Genomic DNA, 8,065 nt, shown 5'->3' with positions numbered 1-8,065 from the left:
GGACATGACCATTACTTTATTATCTCATTAATTAATTTATTAGTTGGAGTTAGTTAGGAACATGTCCCATCAACTCCTTATTCAGACAGTTAGAGGTTTTTCAAACTATCATGTTCAGACAGTTTATTTCAGTTGTTTTGGGTATTTCATACCCCATCCATATGTTATGTTTATTCAGTTATGTTACAGTTTTGAACCTTACAGCCTTACAACCTTTATTTATGCATTTATATAGTATATTATGCAGTGTTCAGGTACAAATATCAGTCATGGTTTAGCTTGTGATCCTTTAGGGTCATGAGCACCGTGTAGTATTTTGGGTACCAGATTCGGGGCATTACAAACTTGGTATCAGAGCTTAAGGTTCAATAGAGTCCTAGGAAGTCTAAAAGTTGCATCTAGTAGAGTCTTGTACATGGGTGTGTTGTGCACCACATTTATGTACAGGAGGCTATAAGATGTTTTAGGAATAGTTTCCATTCTTTTAGTATTCATGTCATGCCAGTGAGCATAATCTCAAGTCAATCTCTCAGTCTGTTCTAATCAGTTTCTCCCTTTCTTCTACAGAACATGACTTCTAAAAGATAAAACAGGAATCAGCCAGCCCCTCAGCCCAAAGAACATTTGGGAGAATATGTCTCTCATGTAGAGTTCAAAGCTACATTCACTACTCTTTCTTAGTCAGTTGCTGCTTAGAATGAATGACCATCTATTGTTCAGGCCAACCCAGTGGCCAATTCAGCTGTATCCAGGACTCGGGACTTCACCTAAATGAATTCTCCATCCTTTCTCGGGTCTAAGTCAGATGAAGACCCTCAGAAATTAATCGATCAGGTTTAGAAGGTTATGAATATCATGGGGGTTAATTCAAGTGAGAGTGCAGAGCTAGATGCATATCAGTTACAGGATGTTGCTCACACTTGGTACAAATAGTGAAAGTCAGAGCGGGCTGTAGATGCAGGGCTTATTGAGTGGGAAGAGTTTGCTACTACATTCTTAGATAAATTCTTTCCCCTAGAGCTGAGAGAATCTAAAGTGTTAGAATTTATCAACCTTAGGCAGGGCAACATAATAGTGAAAAAGTATTTTCTTAAGTTTACTTAATTAGCCAGATATGCTCTTTATGTGGTTGCAGACAGCAGGGCCAAGATGAGTAAGTTTGTCTCTGGGGTAAATGATAGTGTGTTTAACGAGTGTAGGTCTGTGATGTTGAATAATGACATGAACATAGCCAGGCTTATAACTCATGCTCAATAGATAGAAGAGAAAAAGATTAAGATGACAGAGAAGCAAAATAAGAGAGCAAGGACAGGCAGTTTCAACTTTGCTCAGCCCAAATCAGAAGGAGGAAACCGTTCTCAGTTTCTTCCGAAGTCAGCAGGTCCAGCCCCTTTTCCAGCTAGTGCTCCAGCTCCTAAGTTTAAGGATGGTTATAGAGATAAAGGGCTAGGCTCTAAGTCTTAGGGCAGTGTTAGCCGTGCCCACACCTATCCTCCTTGCCAGACTTATGGCAAGCACCATCAGGGTATTTGTAGAGCTGGCAGTGGTATTTGTTTTAGACATGGTAAGACAGGCCATAGAGTCAGAGACTGTCCTCAGCCAGGTCCTCAGGGTCAGTATAACCGTTTCTTGACTCAGTTCGATCGTCCAAATCAGTAGGGTGTCACCTCCAGTTCTACTAGTAGGCAACGCCCAAATTGAGTTTATGCTCTCCAGTCCTGACAAGATTGGAAAATTCTCCTGATGTGGTTTCTAGTACGTTACAGCTCTTTCATGTGTATATTTACGCTTTGCTATATCCAGGAGCTTTTTTGTCTTTTATTACTCCCTATATAGCAGTTGATTTCAAAGTTAGTCCCAAAATTCTATCAGAGCCCTTTTCAGTCTCTACCCAAGTGGGTAAAACCATCATAGCCTAACGGGTTTACATAAACTGTTCGGTTATGATATTTCAGAAAGTCACTTCCGCAGACTTAGTCGAATTAAAGATAACTGATTTTGATGTTATTCTCAACATGGATTGGCTTCATTCCTGCTATGCCACAATCGACTGCAGAAATAGAATAGTCCAATTTCAGTTTCCAAATAAACCTGTCCTAGAATGGAAGGGTAGTACTTTAGCTTTCAGAGGTCAACTTGTTTCCTACCTTCGGGTAAGGAAAATAATATCTAGAGGATGTGTCTATCATCTTGTTCGAGTTAAGGACACTAGTTTTGAAACTCCCTGTCTTGATTCAGTCCCAGTCGTGAATGAATATTCAGATGTCTTTCCCAAAGGTCTTTTAGGAATTCCTCCCGAAAGGGAAATAGACTTTGGTATCGATCTTCTTCCAGATACTCAGCCTAATCTATTCCGCCATGTAGAATGCACCAGTAGAACTCAGATAATTGAAGGAGCAGTTGAAGGATCTCCTAGACAAAGGATTCATTCGACCTAGTGTGTCCCCATGGGGTGCACCAGTCTTATTCGTGCACAAGAAAGATGGTTCTCTCAGAATGTGTGTAGACTACCGTTAGCTCAATAAAGTCACAGTTAAGAACAAGTATCCACTTCCCAAAATTGATGACTTGTTTGACAAACTTCAGGATGCTAGTTATTTCTCTAAGATAGACCTCAGATCAGGCTATTATCAGCTCAGAGTCAGAGAATGTGACATTCTGAAAACAACTTTTCGTACTCCGTATGGTCACTTCGAATTCCTAGTCTATCCTTTGGTCTTACTAATGCCCCAGTAACTTTCATAGACTTGATGAACCGTGTGTTTAAGCAGTACTTGGACATGTTCATCATAGTCTTTATAGCTGACATTCTGGTCTATTTCTGCAGTAAGCGTGATCATACAGACCATCTCAAAATTGTACTTCAGACCCTCAGAGATCATCAACTATTCACCAAATTCAGTAAGTGCAAATTTTGGCTAAGTTCAGTAGCATTCCTTGGTCATATCATTTTCGGTGATAGCATTAGAGTAGATCCCCAGAAGATCGAAGCAATAAAATGCTAGCCCAAACCTATCTCTCCATCATATATCAGGAGTTTCTTGGGTTTGGATGGCTATTACAGACGGTTTGTTGAGGGATTTTCTTCTATTGTATCCCTTATGTCCAGATTGACTCAGAATAAAGTCAAGTTTCAGTGGTCAGATCCTTGCGAGAAGAGTTTTCTAGAGTTGAAGACTCGACTCACCTCAGCTCCAGTCTTAGCTCTTCCAGATAGTCCAGATGGGTTCATAGTGTATGTGATACATCCAGAGTAGGTTTGGGTTGTGTCCTCATGCAGCATGGTAAGGCCATAGCCTACGCCTCTAAACAACTTAAATCCCAGGAGAAGAATTATCCTACTCATGATCTTGAGTTAGCTACTGTAGTATTTGCCTTGAAAATTTAGAGGCATTATCTATACATAGTTCATATGGATGTATCCACAGATCATAAGATCCTTCAGTATGTCTTTTTGCAGAAAGATCTCAATCTTCATCATAGAAGATGGTTAGAGCTCTTGAAAGATTATGACATGAGTTTCCTTTATCATCTGAGCAAGGCCAACATTGTGGCCAACACTCTCAGTAGACTGTCTATAGGTAGTATTGCTCATGTTAAGGACAGTAAGAAGAAGTTAGTTTAGGAAATCCATCAACTTGCTAGACTAGGCATTCACTTAGTCGATTCAGAGGAAGGTGACATATGGATTCAGAGTAGTTCAGAATTATCTCTAGTTTTTGAGGTGAAAGAAAAGCAAGATATAGATCCCAGCCTGGTCAAGTTAAAAGAGTCAGTCAAGGATCAGAAGGTAGAGGTTTTCTCCCAAGGAGGAGATGGTGTATTGTATTATCAGGGTCGTCTGTGTGTTCTTGGTGTAGATGACTTAAGGCAGTAAATTCTTGCAGAAACGCATAGTGTGCACTACTCTATTCATCCAGGGGCCATAAAGATGTACTGCAACTTATGGGAAATCTATTAGTGGAGTAGGATGAAGAGAGATATTACAGAGTTTATGGCTAATTGCTCTACATGTCAGCAGGTTAAGATAGAGCATCAGAAGCCTAGTGGGTCTATACAAGAGTTTAGTATTCCTACTTGGAAGTGGGAAGAAGTGAACATGGACTTCGTGATGGGTTTGCCTCGTACTCATCACCAGCGTGATTTAGTTTGGGTCATTGTAGACAGGATGACCAAATCAGCTCATTTTCTTCCAGTCCATACCTCTTATTCAACCAAGGATTACGCCAAGCTCTATCAGAGAGTTGGTCAAATTAGACGGTGTTTTGTTATCTATTATCTCAGACAGAGGTACCCAATTCACCTCTCATTTCTGGAAAGTGTTCCAAAAGGGTCTTGGTACCTAAGTTCATCTCAGTATAGCCTTTCACCCTTAGATAGATGGTCAAGCAGAAAGGACCATTCAAACTTTACAAGATATGCTATGTAATCGATTTCAAGGGTAGTTGGGATGACCACTTTTCTTTGATTGAGTTTGCATACAATAGCAACTATCATTCCAGTATTCAGATGGCTCCATTTAAAGCTCTCTATGGTAGAAGGTACAGATCTCCAATCGGTTGGTTCGAAGTTAGTGAGGCCCCAGTTATAGGGCCTGACTTTGTGTTTGATGCTTTAGAGAAAGTTCAGTTGATCAAAGAAAGACTCTGAGCTACTTAGAGCTGATAGAAGTCTTATGCAGATATGCAGAGAAAAGATCTCGATTTTAAGATTGGTTATTATGTCTATCTAAAGATCTCTCCCATGAAGGGAGTGAAAATATTCTGCAATAAGGGAAAGCTCAGCCCCCGATATGTTGGTCCCTTCAAAATTCTCAATCGTTTGGGCAAGTTAGCTTATAAGCTCGAATTGCCTTCAGATCTAGCCCCAGTTCATCTAGTCTTCCATGTCTCTTTGCTCAAGAAATGCATTGGTGACCCAGCAGTTGTAGTCCCTATTCAACGTATAGATGTTCAAAACAACCTCTCTTATGAAGAGATTCCATTTGAAATTCTTGACTACCAGACTCATATACTGAGGAACAAAGAAGTCACTCTAGTCAATGTTCTTTGGTGAAATTAGTCCGTTGAGGGAGCTACTTAGGAAGCAAAAGCAGACATGAGTACTAAGTATCCTCACCTCTTCGCCGCTAACTCAGATCTAGCTCAAGCTAACAGTTCTCCTTAAACTTTTCAGTTTTATGTTCAGATTTTAGTTACAAGCTTAGTATTCAGTTCATGTTCAGAATTCCATTATAAACTTGGTATTAAGTACCATTTCATAGTCAGTCATGCATTCATTTATTAGTTCATTTATATAATCATGCATCATGCATGCATTCTCATTGTAAGAAACTTAGTTCCTTAGAACACTCAGTCATGCATTCATGTGTCAGTTTAGTTATGTATTCATGCATTAGATGTGCATGTTCAGTTTGATAAGAAACTTATCTTATCAGTAATTTAGTCATGCAGTCATAAATCAATTACTCATGCATCAGATATGCATGTTCAGTATGATATATATTCAGTTATCATTCATGAGATCATATTCCCGTCATTCATGTTTAGTATAAATGTCAGTTTATCTTCTCCTCTCTCACTGAGCCTCATTCAAGGATGAATGTTCTCAAAGGAGAGCTATTGTAACACCCCATACTTCTACCTAACTTAAAATTATCCCAAGTATATGAGAAAATTACTTTGAAAGATGAATCTATTTTTATATATGTGGAATTTGTAAGATTTTCACTTTTTGTCATGTGGGAAATTGAATTAGATTTCCAACAATACCAATTTTGTCCAAATCTGGTATCAAGATAGAAAGTTATGGTCATTTTACAGAAAGCAGTCAAAACTTTCCAGGTGCGACGATGAGGGTCGATGGACCGTCGAGCTAGCGGAGAATCGTCACCCAAATCATTGCAACGGAGACAGTGAGACTACATTCTGCCTAAGGGCGATGGATCATGCCGACGGATTATCGAGCTAGCAATGGACCGTCGCCCAAGCCGTTGCAGCAGAGACAGTGAACCGTTATTCTGCCCAGGTGCAACGGTCAAGACCGATGGACCGTCGACCTAGTGATGGACCATCGCATAGTTCGTTCATCTATTTTAAGTCATTTTTAAAAGGGTTTTTGGTCATTTACGACCCATTTTTAGCCCTAATAATATCAGATCAACGCTCATAAGTTCATTATCCATCTATAACATCAAATCAGGGTTTTTTCTAAAAGATAATCCCCAAGAACAAGACACCTTAGGTTTGTAATTCAAAGACAAGAATTCAAGTTTTCCTCCATCAATATTCAAGAAACTCACAATCTAGGTATGTCATGTGTTGATTCATGGGTCCTTTTCACCCATGAAGCTCAAGAATCTCTTTTCAAAATCCAAGATTTGTGTATTTATGAATGTTCGTGATTTATATTGAATTTAAATTCATGTTCATGATTTTGTGGGGTTTTGATTCATGTTTGAAATTACATATTCCAATGATTGACCCTAAAATATGATGATTTGCATAATAATCATGATAAACCCTTAAATTTACACATTGATTGATGTATCCATGATTATCAGATGCGTTGATGGATGTATAACTAAAGCATGCTCCCCGTGTGTTTGATTAAATGCCTATGTGTAGAAAATGTGCCATACTAGTATGATGATATGAAATCCCCAATCATGTACAAGTTTATGCATGTCTAAAGTTTGATGAAATATATTAGTTAATGAATTATGGATACATGTGTAACCCTTGTGGTGCTTTAGAACTTCTACTTCATAAAATCTCCAACTTATTATATTATGGATTGTGATATTGTTCATGTATTCAAGAAATTCATGCTTTGTCAGTTTTGTTCTATCGAGTCCTGGGGGTACTTGTACCCAAAGATTTAGTTGTGTGCCTAGAATCAGTGTCATGTTTTCAACATACTCTCAGTCGATCCATGTTCATAGAAGTTTAGTCAGTCATGTGACTCAGGAGAACTCAGTAATCTCAGAAACCTTTGAATTTCACTAATCTCAGTAGTATTCCATCAGTCAACAGAACTCAGTTAACTCAGCTCAGTTTAGTTCAGTTAATCATGTTCAGCGTCTATTCAGATAGGAGTTGAAATTAGCACCGAGTGAACCCAAGGATGGGAACCCACCTGTTATATGAGGGTGTGATTCTTAGAAGTAATCCTTGTATTCCAGAACTAAGTAGCCAACGTAGGTTGAGATATCATAGCCTGTCATATGAGATCAGATGAGGTGGCTTAACCTATTATATGAGGGTTCCCACCGTTCTCACTAGAGTTACCTATTATACGAGGGGTACTCATAGATTTTCCTTACCAGTGGCGCAGTATTGACACCCTTCCAATTGGGGTTATAGATTGGACCCCAACTCAGCCATAATGGCATATTAGGGGCATGTCGGTTAGATGACTACTTCCCACAGTTTCAGTACAGAATCAGGACTGTCAGATATAGTTATTCAGTTTTAGTAATAGAACTCAGATATTTCTACAGGATTTAAGACTGTTAGATACAATCAACTCAGAACAGTACAAAACTCAGCTAGTTCCATCAGAACCTAGACTATCAGATACAGTCGCTCAGTATAAGTTATTTTAGTTATACAATTATTAGTATGTCACGTTATCAGTACTCAGACTCAGTAATCATGTTATCACGAACTCAGTTACAGTTATTATGTATTCATGCATGTATTCTCACGCTCATATTAATCAGTTAGTTAGTTTAGTTCATGCATGTAAACCTTTTGCACTCAGCCTACCTCACATGCATACCAGTACATTCCAACGTACTGACGCATTTGTGCTATAGTATTTTATACCATAGATTCAGAGGCACAAACTCCAGAGCATCAGTGGCATTCTGTTTTCCGCAGTCAGAGTTATCAGTGAGTCCTCGTCCTTCGAGGACATGACCATCATTACTTTATTATCTCATTAATTAATTTATTAGTTGGAGTTAGTTAGAAACATGTCCCATTAACTCCTTATTCAGACAGTTCATTCAGTTAGAGGTTTTTCAGACTATCATGTTCAGACAGTTTATTTTAGTTGTTTT

Source organism: Capsicum annuum, chromosome 3 (genome assembly GCF_002878395.1).
Source record: "Capsicum annuum cultivar UCD-10X-F1 chromosome 3, UCD10Xv1.1, whole genome shotgun sequence".
Taxonomy (NCBI): Eukaryota; Viridiplantae; Streptophyta; class Magnoliopsida; order Solanales; family Solanaceae; genus Capsicum; species Capsicum annuum.
This window is presented reverse-complemented; position numbering follows the sequence as displayed.